Genomic DNA, 18,960 nt, shown 5'->3' with positions numbered 1-18,960 from the left:
AAAGGGCACTTCCACAAATGGCAATTGATACTAGATTAATTGTAAATTTTAAATCTGGGGGTTGAAAGCTTTAACTAAATAACTAAAGCCCGGGCGGGATTCTCCCAGCCCTGGGCCGGGCCGGAGAATCCCCGCGAACGGGCCACGCCGCTCCGACGGCGGCATGCAATTCTCCGCAGAGCGGAGAATCGGCGCCATTGGCGCCAGTGTGGTTGGCACAGCGCCGGTCGTGGGCTGCTCTCCGCGGCTGGCCCGCTGATTCTCTGGCCCGGATGGGCCGAGCGGCTGTAAGAAAAGAGCGGAGTCCTGCCGGCGCCGTTCTAACCTGCTCTGAGTCAGCGGGACCTCGGTGTTGAAGGGACGGGTGGCGGCCTGTGGGGGGGAGGGGGGTCCGACCCTTGGGGGGGGGGGGGACCTCCGATGTGGCCTGGGCCGCGATCGGGGCCCACCAATCGGCGGGCTGGCCTCTGTGGCTGGGGGCCTCCTTTCCTACGCGCCGGCCCCTGTAGCCCTGCGCCATGTTGCATTGGGGCCGGCGTGTTGAAGGAGGCCTCTGCGCATGTTCTCGTTGGCGCTTCGACCACAGCGTTTGCCACAGAGAAAGATAAGGGCAACAGATGCATGAGAACATTGCAACCTGCAGGTTCCCTGCCAAGTCACTCATCATCCTGGCTTGAAACTAAAACATTGATCCTTCACTGTTACTGGGTCAAGATTTTATCAAAATCATGGGGCGGGATTCTCCGACCCCCCACCGGGCCGGAGAATCGGCAGGGGGCAGTGTGAATCCCGCCCCACCGCTCCGACGCCGGCTGCCAAATTCTCCGGCGCCGGTTTTCGGGCTTGGGCGGGGATCGCACCGTGCCAGTCGGGAGCTGTTGGCAGCGGCCCCCCCCGGCAATTCTCCGAGCCCCGATGGGCCGAGCGGCCGCCCGTTTTCGGCCAGTCCCATTAGCGTGGATTAGACATGGTCCATACTGGCGGAACCTGGCTTGGAGGGCGGTAGCGGAGCCCTCGGGTGGGCGCAGGGGGATCCGGCCCGGGGGGGGGGGCCCCCACGGAGGCCTGGCCCGCGATCGGGACCCACCGAACTGCGGGTGGGCCTGTGCCGTGGGGGCACACTCTTTCCCTCCGCGCCGGCCTGTTTAAGGCTCCGCCATGACCGGCGCGGAGAAGAAACCCCCTGCGCATGCGCAGGAATCACGCCAGCGGTTCTGGGAACATGCTGGCGCTCCTACGCAAACGTCAACTCGCGCCGGCCGGCGGAGGCCCTTCAGCGCCGGTTGGCGCGGCGCCAACCCCTCCAGTGCTGGCCTAGCCCCCGGAAGCGCAGAGGAGTCTGCAACTTCCGGGTGGCCCGATGCCGGAGTAGTTCACGCCGCTCTTTGGCACCAGTATGGGCCGCCCCGCCGATTCCGGGAGAATCCCGGCCATGGTCTTTTAAAAAATAAATTTACAGTACCCAATTCATTTTTTCCAATTACGGGGCAATTTAGCGTGGCCAATTCACCTAGCCTGCACATCTTTGGGTTGCGGGGGCGAAACCCACGCAAACACGGGGAGAATGTGCAAACTCCACACGGACAGTGGCCTAGAGCCGAGAGCGAATCTGGGTCCTCGGCGCCGTGTGGCAGCAGTGCTAATCCACTGAGCCACTGTGCTGTCCTTCAAAATCATGACCTTATTGAATGGCTGAGTAGGTTGGAAGGGCCGAATGGTCTATCCTGTTCCCAGGTCTTATGTTCCTACTTTTCATAACAGCACTGTGGTGTACCTATACCATATGGATTGCAGCAGTTCAAGAAGGCGGCTCACCACCACCTTCTCATGGTCAATCAGGGATGGGCAATAAATGTTTGTATGTTTGTCTTGCCAGTGACGGCCGTATCCCAAGAACTTATGAAACAAGTGAGGGATATGGAGCATAGGAGGGTCTATGGAGTTGTTTCTGATCAGCAATGATTTCATTGAATGGCAGAGTCGTCTTGAAGGATTAAATTGTCGACTACTCTCCCCATGTTCCTGTATAAAAGCCTATCCAATTGAGAAATTGCTCAATGTATTGGAGCACCATCAATGGGTTCAGCTTTGGAACCAAAAGAACCCGAGGGGCAGAGTTTTACATGTCTTGGGCGGACGTGCGCCTGACCTGGGAGAGCGTAAAATAGCGCATGATGACATTGGGCGTGCATCCCGATGCCATCACTCAATCGCCCGATGTCCTGGTTGATGGGCGCAGGTGCGGGACTGGTAGCACGCTCGCTGGCAATTATGGAACCAATTGAACGGATACCTACACTGCATACAATATTATGTTGTCCATGCGATTTTTAGGTCGTTGCAGGGGCAGAACGGGCAGGCAGGAAATCTGTTTTTTAACTTTTCTCAGTCATGGACAGGAAGTAGGGAGGGGGGGGCTGGCATTTCAATCTGAAGGTCCTCCCGGGACCTGGGAACTCCCTCCCTGTTTGGCCTACCCCTGCTGCCATGATTGTACCCCCTTCCCGCCCTCCTAGAGCATCCCCAACCATTCTGCCCCAGGACCACTGGTACATACCTTGGGACCGGTCCCGGGGCTTCGTTCCAGGCAGAGCACTGCAGTACCTATTTTGACCACTGCAGCTCTGTGCCTGGAGGGATAGGTGAGCTGTCACCCAATCCATCAAGGGTGGACGGAAGTCCCACTCATTGCCAATTGATGCTCAATTGAGTGTTAACTGGCAGTGGGCTTCTGAGAACCGGTGGGAGCACGTTACATGCTGATTCTCAGGATGGCGAGCACTGAATGCTCTTCATGCTGTTCATCTTGTAGCTGGGGACTTCAATCAGGCCAAGCTCAGGAGCGTACTACCAAATTACCACCAACACGTCACCTGTTCCACCAGAGGCCCAAACATCCTGGACCACTGCTACACAAATATCAAACATGCCTACCGCTCTATCGCCCACCCACACTTTGGCAAATCTGACCACAAGGCTGTGCTCCTGCTTCAGGCTTATAAGCAAAAACTGAAGCGGGAGAATCCATCAAAGAAAGTCATGCATTGTTGGTTTGAGGAATCGGATGATCTCCTACGGGACTGCTTAGAGTCAGTAGACTGGTCAGTATTTAAAAACTCTGCGACCAGCCTGAACGAGTACCCCACTACAGTAACTGACTTCATTAGTAAGTGTGTAGAAGATTGTGTGTCAAAGAAGCAAATCCACGTGTTTCCCAACCGGAAACCCTGGATGAACAGGGATATCCACTGCTTGCTGAAGTCTAGGTCTGAGGCATTCAAGTCAGGTGACCCTGACCTCTACAAGAAAGCCAGATATGATCGAAAGAAATCCATCAAAGATGCCAAAAGACAGTACCGGACCAAGCTCGAGTCCCAGGCTAGCCACACGGATCCCCGCCGTCTATGGCAAGGTCTGCAAGACATAACGGGCTACAAGATAGGCATGTAAAATCGTCGGCTCCAACGCACCCCTCCCTGATGAGCTCAATGCATTCTATGCCCGCTTTGAGCAAGAGGTCAGCGAGAGCGAGCCCTCCACCCCAGAAGCCGCGGATGAACTTGTATCTGAGATCACCACTGCAGATGTCAGAGCAGCCTTCTCGAAGGTCAGCCCACGGAAAGTCACTGGCCCGGATGGGGTACCCGGATGAACACTCCGGTCTTGCGCGGTTCAGCTGACGAGGGTATTCGCAGACATCTTCAACCTCTCTTTACACCAATCTGAGGTCCCTACCAGCTACAAGAAGACGACCATCATCCCTGTACCAAAATAAAGTCAAGCAGCATGCCTTAATGACTATCATCCAGTGGCTCTGACATCCATCATCATGAAATGCTTCGAAAGGTTAGTCATGGCACGAATCAACTCCAGCCTCCTGGATTGCCTTGATCCACTACAGTTCGCCTACCGCTGCAACAGGTCCACAGCAGACACCATCTCCATGGCCCTGCACTCTACCCTGGAACACCTAGATAACAAAGCCACCTATGTCAGACTCCTATTTATCGACTACAGCTCAGCCTTCAACACCATCATTCCTACGAAACTCATCTCCAAATTCCGTGGCCTTGGCCTCGGCTCCTCCCTCTGCGACTGGATTCTGAACTTTTTAGCCCACAGGTCACAATCAGTAAAGATAGGCAACAACACCTCCTCCACGATCATCCTCAACACCGGTGCCCCACAAGGCTGTGTCCTCAGCCCCCTACTATACTCCTTGTACACCTATGACTGTGTGGCCAAATTCCCCTCCAACTCGTTTTTCAAATTTGCTGATGACACCACTGTCATAATACACACCAGTATATCATGGTGCAGATACACACACATTGATGGACACACAGTGGGACCAATCAACACACAACACCGCAGCCAATCACCAGTTAGAGCACACGCACTATAAAGACAGGGGGCATCACAGTTCCCGCTCATTCGAGTTGCAGCTTTCTAGTAGGACAGAGCTCACAGCCTGCAGCACAGATCTTCACCATGTGCTGAGTGCCTAGACTGGTTAGGACAAGGCATAGGTCTTTAGTTCAATCTAATATTGTGCTAACCCACAGTGAAAGTATGTTAAACAGTTTCTGACTTAATAAAATAGTGTTGCACTATTTTAAGTGTTGGTGGCCTGTATGTGTTCCACGGATCCAGAGCGCCCAACACAACATGATACCAGGCGTTGAGGGATATTAGAATTTCTTAGACCTACCTGCAAGTGATCTGCCTTCCACCAGCATCCCGTCATCCTGCAAAATGGCCAACACTTGGCCGCCGCTCCACATCGCCGGTAACCTAGGGGCCAACTGGAAGATATTCAAACAGCGCTTCCAGCTTTACCTTGAGGCCACAGACCGGGAGGATGCCTCGGACACCAGGAAGATCGCTCTCCTCCTCTCCACGGCCGGAGACCATGCCATCCACATTTTCAATTCTCTCACCTTTGCGGATGATGAAGATAAAACAAAGTTCAAGACGGTCCTCCTCAGGTTTGACACTCACTGCAGCATAGAGGTGAATGAAAGTTTTGAGCGCTATGTGTTCCAACAGCGTTTGCAGGGTAAGGATGAACCTTTCCAATCCTTTCTCACGCACCTCCGCATCCTTGCGCAGTCCTGTAGCTACGGGCCCACCTCCGACTCCATGATACGCGACCAGATCATTTTCGGTGTTCAATTGGACCCCCTACGACAGCAGCTCCTCAAAGTAAAGCAGCTCACCCTAGCGACCGCCATCGAGACCTGCGTGCTACACAAAAACGCCACGAGTCGGTATTCCAACATCCAAGCAGCTGAAACGGCGCGGCAAGGTCCCCACGAGGCAGAACGGGTCCAAGCAGTCGAGCAACTCCAGGACCTCAGCCTGGATGAGGGCGGCCATTTTGCGCGCTTTTTGTGGACTCCCGCGCAGGTGCGCACCACGTACGACCACACCACGCATGCGCGGTGGCGCAGCAAACGTACTGACGCTACGATGTGCGGCAACTGTGGCTACGCCCATTTAAAACGGCAATGCCCTGCCAAATCCCGACAATGCCTGAGATGTGGCAAACTTGGCCTCTATGCTGCCTTATGCCGAGCAGCTCAGTCTGCCAACTCATATCGCTTCAGCCAGCCTCGCAGGAATGTCCGGGCCATTCAACCCACGGTCACCGAGTCCGATGCGGACCTACCACCCAACATTGACACCGAGGACCCGAAGGCGCTTTTTCGAGTCGGTATCGTGACAAAAAACAGGGTGTCCCGAAGCGAAGACATCAGCCGCTGTCGGTATACAGCATCGATCCAGACGATGAGTGGTGTGCCACCCTGACAGTCAACCGGTCCCAAATACGATTCCGCCCGGACACTAGTGCCTCCGCCAATCTCATTGCGCGGTCTGACCTCCAAAGCCTTTGTGTCAAACCAGCCATCCTTCCATTAGCCTGCCAGCTATTGGATTACAATGGCAATGCCATTGATGCCAGCGGCTCGTGCCAACTTGAAGTGACGCACAGGTTACGCAAAGCCATCCTTCCTTTTGAAATCAGGGCTCCTCGAAAGTCTCCCTGCTTGGCGCGCAGGCATGCAAGCTGCTGAACCTAGTTCAGAGAGTTCACTCTCTCTCTCCTGATGACACGTCTGCCTTTCAAGACACCGACTTCAGGGCGCAACTCGACGCCATCATCAACCAGCACCACAACGTCTTCGAGGGCATGGGCACGCTCCCATACATCTATAAGATCTTATTGAAACAGAATGCCACGCCTGTGGTGCGTTCAGCCCGCAGGGTCCCAGCACCCCTTAAGGACCGCCTCAAGCAGCAGCTGCAGGACCTCCAGGACCAAGGAGTGATTTCCAGAGTCACAGAACCAACCGACTGGGTCAGTTCCATGGTATGTGTAAAAAAGCCTTCCGGCGAATTGAGAATTTGCATTGATCCCAAGGATCTAAATCGCAATATTATGAGGGAGCATTATCCAATTCCCAAGCGCGAAGAGATCACATGCGAGATGTCTCGCGCCAAGCTCTTCACCAAACTCGATGCCTCAAAAGGATTCTGGCAAATCCAGCTCGACAAATCCAGCAGGAAACTGTGTACATTTAATACCCCCTTTGGCAGATATTGTTACAACAGGATGCCGTTTGGGATCATATTTGCCTCAGAAGTGTTCCATAGGATCATGGAACAAATGATGGAAGGTATTGAAGATGTTCACGTTTATGTCGACGACATAATCATTTGGTCCACCACCCCGCAGGAGCATGTTAGTCGCCTCCAGCACGTATTCAATCGTATACGTGAGCATGGCCTCCGCCTCAACAGGGCCAAATGCTCTTTTGGTCAGACGGAACTCAAGTTCCTCGGGGACCACATCTCCCAGTTGAGTGTGCAGCCGGATGCGGACAAGGTAGCTGCTATCACAGCTATGAAAATGCCAGAGGACAAGCAGGCAGTCCTCCGATTTCTGGGCATGGTCAATTTTTTAGGGTTGAGCCTGCTATGGACTATGCAGAGATCCCTGTCACTCTGCATCCCCCTGCCTCTGACGCAGTCCAGCCCGCTCCTGAACAGGTGGCTCTCGACCCACCCTTGAGGCGGTCAACCAGAATTTGTCGCCCACCTCAGAGACTTAATTTATGAACTTTGCAGACTTATAGACTTTCTGAATTGTTTTGTTGCTTTGTTTGATCGTTTACCTGGTTTGTATATAGTGTTCATCTCGTTATTCTTGTTGCATACTGTTTCTCTGCACCAGGCACCTTCCCATGTAAATAGCTTAGTTCTCATGTACATAGTCCTGTAAATATGTCTTTCGCACCCCACACATAGTTAGGAACATTCTCACCATACACTACTTATTGCCACACATATTCATTCTTTTATAAAAGGGGGGATGTCATAATATACACCAGTATATCATGGTGCAGATACACACACACTGATGGACATACAGCGGGACCAATCAACACACACAACACCGCAGCCAATCACCAGTTAGAGCACACGCACTATAAAGACAGGGGGCATCAGAGTTCCCGTTCTTCGAGCTGCAGCTTCCTAGTAGCACAGAGCTCACAGCCTGCAGCACAGATCTTCACCATGTGCTGAGTGCCTAGACTGGTTAGGACAAGGCATAGGTCTTTAGTTCAATCTAATATCGTGTTAACCCACAGTGAAAGTATGTTAAATAGTTTCTGACTTAATAAAATAGCGTTGCACTATTTTAAAGTGTTGGTGGCCTGAATGTGTTCCTCGGATCCAGAGCACCCAACACAACAACCACCATAGTGGGTCGGATTTCAAACAATGACGAGACAGAGTACAGGAATGAGATAGAGAATCTGGTGAACTAGTGCGACGACAATAATCTCTCCCTTAATGTCAACAAAACAAAGGAGATTGTCACCGACCAGGAAACGTAGAGGAGAACATGCCCCTGTCTACATCAATGGGAACGAAGTACAAAAGGTAGAGAGCTTCAAGTTTTTAGGTGTACAGATCACCAACAGCCTGTCCTGGTCCCCCCATGCCGACACTATAGTTAAGAAAGCCCACCAAATTTGGCATGTCAGCTACGACCCTCACCAACTTCTACAGATGCACCATAGAAAGCATTCTTTCTGGCTGTATCACGGCTTGGAATAGAGCCTGCTCTGCCCAAGACCGCAGGAAGCTACAAAAGGTTGTGAATGTAGCCCAGTCCATCACGCAAACCAGCCTCCCATCCATTGACTCTATCTATAATTCCCGCTGCCTCAGAAAGGCAGCCAGCATAATTAAGGACCCCACGCACCCCGGACATACTCTCTTCCACCTCCGATGGGGTCTGGCCCGCGATCGGGGCCCACCGATTGGTGGGCCGGCCTCTCCCCCCCCCGGGCCTACCTCCTTCCGCGCGCGGCCCCAGAACACCGCCGCCATGTTGGTGAGGGGCCGGCGTGCATAAAACGTTCCCCGCGCATGCGCAGGAGGGCGCGGCCCAACTGCACATGCGCAGGATTGGGCTGCCCTGACTGCGCATGCGCGGGTTGGCGCGGCGCCCATTTGGCACCGCGTAAGGACGCTGGAGCGGCATGAACCGATCCAGCGCCGTGCTGGCCCCCTGTGGGGGCCAGAATAGGTCGTGCCCGGGCCCTGTTCGCGCCGTCGTGAAACGCGACGCGCTCACGACGGCGCGAACACTTGGCCTCCATATCGGAGAATTGCCCCCAATATTCTGCAGTCTTTCCTTCCTTCCCTATGTACGGTATGCATTGTTTGTACAGCTTGCAAGAAACAACACTTTTCACTGTATACTAATACATGTGACAATAATAAATCAAATCAAATCATCCTAAAAATTCTACCCCGAGATTCCCTACTTCTTGTTAAGCATTGAATTTTTGAATGTGCTCACACTCCAACGGTAGCATAGTGGTTAGCACAATTGCTTCACAGCTCCAGGGTCCCAGGTTCGATTCCGGCTTGGGTCACTGTCTGTGCGGAGTCTGTACATCCTCCCCGTGTGTACGTGGGTTTCCTCCGGGTGCTCCGGTTTCCTCCCACAGTCCAAAGATGTGTAGGTTAGGTGGATTGGCCATGATAAATTGCCCTTAGTGTCCAAAATTGCCCTTTGTGTTGGGTGGGGTTACTGGGTTATGGGGATAGGGTGGAGATGTGGGCCTGGGTAGGGTGCTCTTTCCAAGAGCCGGTGCGGACTCGATGGGCCGAATGGCCTCGTTCTGTACTGTAAATTCTATGAGTATGATCTTTGGTTTTGCTGGAGTGAGAATTCTGCAGCGTTCCACTTTTGTTAGGTTTCATTCCTCAGTTTCATGTTGAAAAGATTCCGGGCTGAAAATTGCTGAAAGTATGAGCAACATGGTGAGAGCAAGGGGCTGTTTGAGACCTTGGTGAACTGCAGGACCAAGCATCTATCTCCTTAAGTGGTGAGATTTAAGGGTTGAGAAAGAAACAAAGGAATGAGAGAAAATTCAATTGGGTGAATTAGAATCAAATTAGAAAAGGAGGTGGTTAGCTCAGTTGGCTGGATGGCTGGTATGTGATGCGGAGTGACGTCAGCAATGTGGGTTCAATTCCTGTACTGGCTGAGCTTATTCATAAAAGTCCTGCCTTCTCAACCTCCCTCCTTGCCTGAGGTGCCCTCAAGTCAAATCACCACCAGCCAGCTCTCAAAAGAGAGAGCAGACACTGGGACTGTGGTGCCATTTTTACACCAAAAGCCATGTAAATAGTGGGAAGGAAAGATTGAATTGAGAGGGGGAAAAAAGGAAAAGTGAGAATTAAAAAATATATAATTTTTAAAAACTCTGGCAACAATTTTCTAGCTGTTGGAATGAGATAGTAGAGATCTAATTGTTCCTTTTCTGGGCCAGAGAGGGTGAATGACATTACACAATTATAAATCTTGTCATTACAAGAATCCTTATGTCATTAAGTACCAGGGAGGTTAATGGGAATTACTGTGCAATTGCAACAATTTCTTGAAACTTACGTGGAGCTTGAGGTGAGGTGCCTCTTTCATGAGGCCAATAGTGTGTGGCGCAAATGGCCCAGCTACTTGTGGCGACAGTCAACTCCAGGGGTACTGTTTTGTTGTCTCAAGGTAGTTGCTGATTAATAATGGTGAGTGCCCGTTAATTTTGTTCGTATTTGGCAAGAAATGTCTGGCCCTGGAGCCAGATCACCAGTCTGACAACACACCCGTCTCATTGGAAGACCTCACTCCTCAGCAAACGGGAACTGTTCTTTGCCACGAATGGAAGCACAGCCTCCAAATGCTCACCCCAAACTCCAAAACAATTTGCTCATCGTTTGCCATGCATAATGCAAATCTAACTTCTGACAAACACCAGTCGCATGCCTTTTTCTGAGATTCCACTGATACCATATATATCTGTGTGACAATTGCATTGTCGCATTGACAAAAGTAGAATCCTGATCTGTGCAAATTGTTGAAAACTTGGATTGTTCTTTTTCTAACTGTGATGTCAACCCTCCAATATCAAGTTCTGTTTGTTTAGTTGTGCGCTCTTTTCTCATGAGCTATCTCATTGCTCCTATTCATTATTCATTCAGTTTAAGGCAGATGTTGATTTGTATTTGCCTGTAGCTGCTTCTCATGTACTCCTCGCCAATTATTTATTCCCTTTTGTTTAGGTAGTTTAGTAATTCTAGAACAATAACTACAACAGACTCCAGTATCTTTGTGCCTTATCCAAATAAACAGAGTAACAATTGCTTACACCAGAATAGCCATTTACATTCATGGTTGTTTGTCAATTAGTTCTTGAGATGCCAATTTTCATATCCTTTTAATGAGGACCTTGTATCTTCAATTAAGTTAAATGGGCCTTTTTCTCTGAAATTTAGAAGAATGAGAGATGATCTGATGAAAACGGGCATAGTTTTCAGAAGGTTTGACAGGGTAGAGGCTGAGAACACTGTCTCCCCTGTTTGGAGAGAAATATAGACGTCACAGGCTCAGGATAAGGGACCGTTTCAAACTGAGATGAGACAAAATGTCTTCACTCGGAGAACGAAGGCTCTTTTTTACCCTATTGTTTTTAGGATGTGTTTTTTAAAAAATTATCTTTCTGGCTGGAATTTATAAAGATAAGCTGAAATCCTGCAAGACGAGGCAACCAGCCAGCCAGCTACAATCTACAAGCTGCATTCCACCAAGTGAGATGAAATGGAACAGCCACCCCAGGGCGCATGAAAGGCGGTGGGTGCGATTTAATGGGAAAAGTTCTAAGTGTCATATCGTGCTCCACTTCCTGGGTGCTTCCCGACGGCTGTGCCCAGCAGCTCCCCGCTAACAAAGGGAAACCTGCTCATAAACACTCCCTCCGAACACACTCCAGTCAGCACGCAGCCATGTTACCATGTAGACTTGCTCCATGCTTCGGAGATGCCAACCTGGCCAGACTGCTGGACGCCATGGAGGCAAGATGGGCCACCCTGTTCCCCCGAAGGGGTCGAAGGATCAGCCTCCTGGGAAGCAGTGCCCGCCAATTTGGACAGCGTGAGCAGGAGGACCACTGTCCACTGCAGGGAGAAGACCAACAACCTCTGCTGGGCTGTTGAGGGTAAATTGACACCGGCCCTCTAGCATTGGGCCCGCCTGCTGCCACCCAGACTTCCCCCCCCCCCCCCCCAAAAACAAGTTGGTGCCTGGCAACTTGCACCTCCCCCCACCCCCACCCCTGCAGCATTTTACCCCTCCTGGCACAACACTCCATTTTAAAAAAATATATATTTTTATTAAAGGTTTTCATAAAATATCAATAACAAAATGAGAAAGAAAAAAGAACCCAACAGGGTTAAGTACAAAACACAATCTAAAAAAGCAACCCCCCAAACCCCTCCCCCACTGTACATAAATAATAAATTAACATTAACACCCCGACTTAACACAACAGGTGTATACACCCCCTCAGACCCTCCAGTGTAAATAACATAAACAAAAATAAAGTAAACCCCCCCCCCCGCCCCCCTGAGCTGCTGCTGCCATTGACCAATGTCTATCGTTCTGCCAGAAAGTCTAAGAACGGTTGCCACTGCCTAAAGAACCCTTGTACCGACCCTCTCAAGGCGAATTTCACCCTCTCCAATTTAATGAACCCTGCCATATCGCTGATCCAGGATTCCACGCTTGGGGGCCTTGCATCTTTCCACTGAAGGAGAATCCTTCGCCGGGCTACCAGGGACGCAAAGGCCAGAATTCCAGCCTCTTTCGCCTCCTGCACTCCTGGCTCCCCTGAAACCCAGAATATTGCGAGCCCCCAGCCAGGTTTGACCCTGGATCCTACCACCCTCGACACCGTCCTCGCTACGCCCTTCCAAAATTCCTCCAGCGCTGGGCATGCCCAGAACATATGGGTGTGATTTGCTGGGCTCCCTGAGCACCTAACACACCTGTCCTCACCCCCAAAAAACCGGCTCATCCTTGTCCCGGTCATGTGTGCCCTGTGTAGCACCTTAAACTGTATGAGGCTGAGCCTTGCGCACAAAGAGGAAGAGCTCACCCTCCCTAGGGCACCTGCCCACATCCCCTCTTTGATCTCCTCTCCCAGCTCCTCCTCCCACTTACCTTTCAACTCCACCACCGAGGCATTCTCCTCCTCCTGCATCACGTTGTAAGTTTCCGAGATCTCCCCCCCCCCCCCCCCCCCCCGAGAGCACCCTGTCCTGTACTGTGTGTGGCAGTAGCCACGGGAATTCCACCACCTGGCGTCTGGCAAACGCCCTTACCTGTAAGTACCTGAAGGTGTTCCCCGGGGGGAGCCCATACTTCTCCTCCAACTCACCCAGGCTCGCGAACTTCCCGTCCACAAACAGGTCCCCCAACTTTCGTATCCCTGCACTGTGCCACCCCGAAAACCCTCCACCTGTTCTTCCTGGGATGAACCGGTGGTTCCCCCGTATTGGGGTCCACACCGAGGCCCCAACTTCCCCCCTATGCCGCCTCCACTGCTCCCAAATTTTGAGGGCCGACACCACCACCGGGCTCGTGGTATACCTCCTTGGAGGGAGCGGCAGCGGCGCCGTTGCCAGCGCCCCCAGACTTGTACCCACACAGGACGCCGTCTCCAGCCTCTTCCATGCAGCCCCCTCCCCCTCCATCACCCACTTGTGCACCATCGTCGCATTGGCGGCCCAGTAGTACCCACAGAGGTTGGGCAGCGCCAGCCCCCCCCTATCTCTACTCCGCTCCAAGAACACCCTTCTCACCCTCGGAGTCCCTCGCGCCCATACAAACCCCATTATACTCCTGTTAACCCGCCTGAAAAAAGCCTGCGGGATAAACACGGGGAGGCACTGGAACAGGAACAGAAACCTTGGGAGCACCGTCATTTTGATTGACTGCACCCTACCCGCCAAGGACAGCGGCAACGCGTCCCACCTCTTGAACTCCTCCTACATTTGCTCCACCAGCCTTGTAAAGTTAAGCCTATGCAGGGCCCCCCAACTCCTGGCCACCTGGACCCCCAAATATCTGAAGCTCCTCTCCGCCCTTTTTAGTGGGAGCTCGCCAATCCCCCTCTCCTGGTCCCCTAGCTGAACTACGAACAGCTCGCTCTTCCCCACATTGAGCTTGCACCCCGAAAATTCCCCAAATTCTCTAAGGATCCTCATTACCTCTGGCATTCCTCCCACCTGGTCCGCCACATACAGCAGCAGGTCGTCCGCATAGAGCGACACCCTATGCTCCTCCCCACCCCCGCACCAACCCCCTCCAGTTCCTCGACTCTCTCAGTGCCATAGCCATGGGTTCAATTGCCAGTGCGAAGAGCAGGGGGGCAGGGGACACCCCTGTCTCGTCCCTCGGTGCAACCAAAAGTACTCGGACCTCCTCCTATTTGTGGCCACACTCGCCATCGGAACCTCATACAACAGCGTAACCCACCTGACAAACCCCTCCCCAAACCTGAACCCCTTCAGCACCTCCCACAGGTACCCCCACTCTACCCTATCGAAGGCTTTCTCAGCGTCCATCGCCACCACTATCCCCACCTCCCCCTCCCTCGCCGGCATCATGATAACGTTCAAAAGCCTCCGCACATTCACGTTCAATTGTCTCCCCTTCACAAACCCCGTCTGGTCTTCATGGATGATCTGCGGCACACAATCCTCAATCCTCGTGGCAGGGGATCCTTGTCCCGCTTCAGGATCAAGGAGATCAGTGCCCGGGACATTCCCCCTCCCTTGCCTCATTAAAGGTCCTAACTAACAGCGGGCCCAACAGGTCCATATATTTTTTATAGAATTCGACAGGGAAACGTTCCGGCCCCGGTGCCTTCCCCGCCTGCATGCTTCCTATCCCTTTGATCAGCTCCTCCAGCCCAATCGGGGCCCCTTGTCCTGCCACCAGTCCCTCTTCCACCTTTGGAAACCTCAATTGGTCCAGGAAATGGCCCACCCCTCCCTCCTCCCATGGGGGCTCGGATCGGTACAATTCCTCGTAGAAGTCCCTGAAGACCCCATTGATGCCAACCCGATCCGCACCACGCTCCCTCCCCTGTCCTTAACTCCCCCGATCTCCCTAGCTGCGTCCCGCTTCCGAAGCTGATGTGCCAGCATCCTGCTTGCCTTTTCCCCATACTCGTAGACCACTCCCTGGGCCTTCCTCCACTGCACTTCCGCCTTCCTGGTGGTCACCAGGTCGAATTCAGCCTGGAGGCTGCGCCTCTTCCTCAACAATGCTTCCTCAGGCTCTTCCGCATACCTGCTGTCTACCCTCACCATCTCCCTCACCAGCCTCTCCCTCTCCCCCCGCTCCCTCCTCTCCTTGTGGGCCCTAATGGAGATCAGCTCGCCCCTCACCACCGCCTTCAGTGCCTCCCATACCATCCCCACTCGGACCTCCCAGTTGTCGTTGGTCTCCAAGTACCTCTCTATACTTCCTCGGACCCGCTCGCTCACCTCCTCGTCCGCCAACAGCCCCACCTCCAAGCGCCACAGCGGGCGCTGGTCCCTCTCCTCCCCCATCTCCAAGTCCGAAATGGCTATTGCCGAATACTCGGTATCCTCTACTCTCGCTATCAGCGCCCTACTCAAAATGAAAAAGTCGATTTGGGAATAAGCCTTATGGACATGTGAGAAGAATGAAAATTCCCTAGCCCCCGGCCTTGCAAATCGCCAAGGGTCCACCCCTCCCATCTAGTCCATAAATCCCCTCAGCACTCTAGCCGCCGCCGGCTTCCTACCCATCCTAGACCTGGAGCGATCCAGTGCCGGATCCAGCACCGTGTTAATGTCTCCCCCCATTATCAGGCCCCCCACTTCCAAGTCTGGGATCCGACCCAACATGCGCCGCATAAAACCCGCATCGTCCCAGTTCGGAGCATACACATTGACCAGTACCACCCTCTCTCCCTGCAACTTACCACTTACCATTATGTACCTACCGCCATTATCTGCCACAATGCTCGACGCCTCGAATAACACCTTCTTTCCCACCAAGATCGCCACCCCTCGATTTTTGGCATCTAGCCCCGAGTGAAACACCTGACCTACCCACCCTTTCCTCAGTCTTACCTGGTCTGCCACCTTCAGGTGTGTCTCCTGGAGCATAACCACATCCGCCTTGAGCCCCTTCAGGTGTGCGAACACGCGGGCCCGCTTAACCGGCCCATTCAGTCCCCTTACATTCCAGGTTATCAGCCGGATCAGGGGGCTACCCGCCCCCCCTCACCCACCGACTAGCCATGACCCCTCTCGGCCAGCCATGCACCCGCACCCCACACCCGGCCCGTTCCCCACAGCGGCATACCCCCGTCTCGACCCCCCCCCCCCCACTCGCTCCAGCTCCTCCTTGACCTTAGCAGCAGCAACTCGATTCCCCCCCCCCCCCCACCCCCCACCCACCCCCACCCCGCCTACCGGCTAGCACCCATCCTGGCTGGTTTACTCCCCCCATTGCACTTCCGCAAGTCAGCTGACTCCTGCTGATCCGGGCCACTCCCGCCTCCCCTTCGACTCCTCCCATTGTGTGGCACACCATCCTCTCCCGCTCCCCATCCACAGGCTCGCCCCCTCCCCCTCCGTTCTAAGCACGGGAAACAATCCTCGCTTCCCCGCCCCGGCTTCCCCTCCCCCCCGCCAGTCTTCGGCGCGGGAAAAAAGCCGGCGCTCTCCACCTACTAGGCCCCGCCACCAACCAAAACAGTGCCCAACCCGCCCCATCCATCCTCCCCAACCTGAAAGAGAAAAACACAGAGAAAAAGAAACCCAAAACAATGCAAAGGCCCCTCCCCCGAACAAAAAATAGGCATAACATATCCACCGCAGTCCCCAATTGCCCATCCCGACCCTCAGTCTGTGTCCAGCTTCTCGGCCTGAACAAAGGCCCACGCCTCTTCCGGAGACTCTAAATAATGGTGCCGGTCCTTGTAGGTAACCTACAGTCGCGCCGGCTGCAACATGCCAAACTTCACCCCCTTCCTGTGCAGCACCGCCTTCACTCGATTGTACCCGGCCCTCCTCTTCGTCACCTCCGCACTCGAGTCCTGGTATATTTGAACCTCTGCATTCTCCCACCTGCTGCTCCTCTCCTTCTTGGCCCACCTGAGCACACACTCCCGATCAGTGAACCGATGGAACCGCACCAGCACTGCCCGCGAAGGCTCGTTAGCCTTGGGCCTCCTCGCCAGCACTCTATGGGCCCCTTCCAGCTCCAGGGGCCCCTGGAAGGACCCCGCTCCCATCAGCGAGTTCAACATGGTGACCACATAGGCCACCACGTCTGGCCCCTCCATCCCCTCCGGGAGGTCCAGAATCCGCAGATTCTTCTGCCTCGACCGATTCTCCATCTCCTCGAACCGCTCCTGCCATTTCTTGTGGAGCGCCTCGTGCGCCTCCACCTTTACCGCACGGCCTAAGATCTCGTCCTCATTGTCGGAGATCTTTTGTTGGGCCTTGCGGATCGCCACTCCCTGGGCCATCTGTGTCTCCAGCAGCTTATCAATAGAAGCATTCATCGGCTCTAGCAGGTCCGCTTTAATCTCTCTGAAGCGGCGCTGGATACCCTCCTGTTGCTCCTCCGCCCACTGCCTCCACGCTGCCTGGTCTCCGCCCGTCGCCATTTTGTCCTTCTTCCCTCCCTTCTTTGCGTCCACCACCACCTTTTTTGTTGCCCCGCTGCTAGTTAAAGCCATATACTGACGGGGAGCGATTATTAACTCCTTCCCACACCGGGAAACGTCGAAAAAGTGCCGTTGGGGGCCCTGAAAAGAGCCCAAAAGTCCGTTTTTTGCGGGAGCCGCCGAATGTGCAACTTAGCTCCGCATAGCCGCAACCGGAAGTCCTGGCACAACCCTCCATGCACAGGAGTGGTGCCCACATATGTCACCTGATGTATCATGCGTGCCGATCACAAAGCCTTCTTTCTATCCGTGCAGGAGAAATTAGCCCACAATAGGCGGGAAAGGGCCAAGATGGGCGGCGGGGTTCCGAACATTAGAGTTCTCACCCTTTCTGAGGAATGGGTCCTTGAGATCGCGGGGTTGGCCGAGGATAGGGCAGTCACTGACAGCGAGGTTGGCAGGCACCGCAGAGGTGAGGATCTACTACCCTTTCACCCAGATGACCTGTCTCAAGTGAGTTGTTCATGTCAGATAAAAGTATCCTTCCCTCCCACTGACCATGTGTCTATTCTCTCGCAGGATCACCATCTAATCATAGAAATGATCTGTCGATCAACGTGTTACTTGTTTCACATAACAGTGCCGTTCCCCATCCAGGAGCTGCAGCTGTGCAGGCCCTCCCACACCGCCCATCTCACCGGAACCAAATCCTGGCATCCACCTATTCCACCGGTGCTCAAAGTGCAGTTGAACATTCTTGACTTCCCGCGTGTTTAACCCACGGCGACCTGCCAGTTCCAGGCAGCAGTCACCGCACCAGCAACAAAAACATCAGCAATCTGTGAAAGCATTGCTTCAGCGGCACCATCTGATGGCCCACTTGGAACAATGTCACGCAGCAGGTCCCGCAGTTCAAACCAGATTGCCTTCTGAGTCCCCCTGAGCCTGGTGTTCTATTACCCAGGTATCTTAGAAACAATTGTCCTTCTTGCTGGCTACAGAAAATGGAGGAAACAGTAACAACAGCCTCCAGGCATCTGCAGCCACCAGCAGGAGTAAGCAGCAGAGACAACCTGTAAATATTTTAGTTTATTGACAGTATCAAAGTACAAAGGACAATTCAATGAGGACACCATTCACATGGCACACAGAACCCCCCCCCCCCCCCCCCCCCCCCCCGAGCTACACCAACGGAAAGGCTTAGTGGCCCAGCCGCTCGAAAAGGCCGTTCCAACACGGAGCACAGCAGAGGAGAGAGAAAACATTCTACTCCTCCCAAAACGGGCACAGTTCGGTCCAGAACAGGTCCACCACATTATAAACAAAACCAAATACAGAGCACCCACCGAAGGGGAACACATCACAGACAGGAAGATTGTACACATGTACACAAAGGCCGAAAACCAAAACAAAGAACAAATGAACAATGCCACCAGCTGCCGAGGCAGTGTACAGCGCCCACCCTCCCTCCCCAGCCCCAGGATCAGACCTACATTGGCGGGAGGGTGCTAAGAAGTGACTCAATCTACCAGAAAATGGCACCAACACTGGTCCAGCAGAAGAAGGAGAGCGAACACCTCACCCCCTCACCAGCAGCGGTAGCTTGCACTGAAAGAAAACACAAAACAGGCAGGACTATAACAAGGACACCAACTGCAAGCCAAAGACAAAATCAAGATAAAGAACAAAAAGAATACAATACCACCAGCTGCCGAGTCAGCCCCCCCACTGCCCCTCCCCCCCCCAACCGTACCCCCCTCCTGTGGCCCCAACAGTGTATTAACATCAGTGTGTGCATATCGGCAAGAGTGTGCTTGCATAAATAGTATAGGTGTGAATGACTGCGCGTGTGTGCCAGTTAGAATGCACGTGTGCAAGAGCAAGCAGC

This window comes from Scyliorhinus torazame, chromosome 19 (assembly GCF_047496885.1).
Source record: "Scyliorhinus torazame isolate Kashiwa2021f chromosome 19, sScyTor2.1, whole genome shotgun sequence".
NCBI classification, from domain to species: domain Eukaryota; kingdom Metazoa; phylum Chordata; class Chondrichthyes; order Carcharhiniformes; family Scyliorhinidae; genus Scyliorhinus; species Scyliorhinus torazame.
The sequence above is the reverse complement of the archived record's forward strand: the minus strand, read 5'-3'. Positions refer to the sequence as shown.